We start from the raw sequence: 1,017 nt of genomic DNA on the forward strand, positions 1-1,017 counted from the left end.
GTTGACACATTCGGAGCATTTGTCTCCTAGGTAGTTTTCAGCACCTCAGCTCTTTCTCGAGAATTGCACCTCTCATTGAGGGTGCCTCTGGGTAGCCATGTTTGCTCAGCCTGGATTTACCTCTGTGGCCACCACATTTGATTGAACCAAGGTGAAATGGTTAATCTCTTCTGCTGCCTCCGCGTAGTAACTGCAAGGGGGCCTTGGCCCGGGGCCAGAAGAAAGGTGTAAACTCCAATACCAGAGGTATGATTTGGGCCTGGGGTGAGGGGTTTACTGCACGGGTAATGTAGAGAGTTCAAGGCCAGGATGAGCTACATAGGCAGACCTTGTCTCAAAGACAAAGCAAAACATTAGAAACTGAGATGGGGCCATCATGTTGATGCAGAGGGGGAAATGCTCGCTGTGCAAATCTGGGACCCTGAGTTCAGTGCCCAGGTCCCACGGTGAAGGGCGATAACAGACTCCTGAAGTTGTCCTCTGACCTCCACGTGCATCAATGCACCCACACTCTCTCACACAACAACAATAATAAAATAACAGTAATGGACACTGGAAGGAGTCTGGGCTCTAAATGTAAACATGGAGGGAAGAGTTTTAACTGAGGAGGGCAAGCATTTACACCAAGACCCCTACTTGCGTGTGTGGTTGTGCACACACTCACTGAGGGCCAGGGCAGGAGGCAGCTGGGAGTGAGGCAGAGCAGGGTGGGGGTGGGGTGAGGGCTGAGGTGGAGAATAAAGAAACAGAGGTGAGACAAGAAGAGACTGTTGTCTGTTTATACCTTTCCTCTGGGCCCAGCGTCTGTCTTCTCTTGGGCTTGGAAAGATACCCAGTCTTCACAAGGCAGTTTTATTTTGATATAAAAATAAGTAGGCTTCAGTCATTTTCAGTGGAAAGGTTGACTGTTTGAAAGACTTGTTGGTCTGTATTGTGTATACATTTTATGACCTTTGCAGTAAATAAAACTTCGGATACTGTCAAACTTAGAGGGCATAGAATAAAAGATGGAGAATT

This window comes from Arvicola amphibius, chromosome 11 (genome assembly GCF_903992535.2).
Source record: "Arvicola amphibius chromosome 11, mArvAmp1.2, whole genome shotgun sequence".
NCBI classification, from domain to species: Eukaryota; Metazoa; Chordata; class Mammalia; order Rodentia; family Cricetidae; genus Arvicola; species Arvicola amphibius.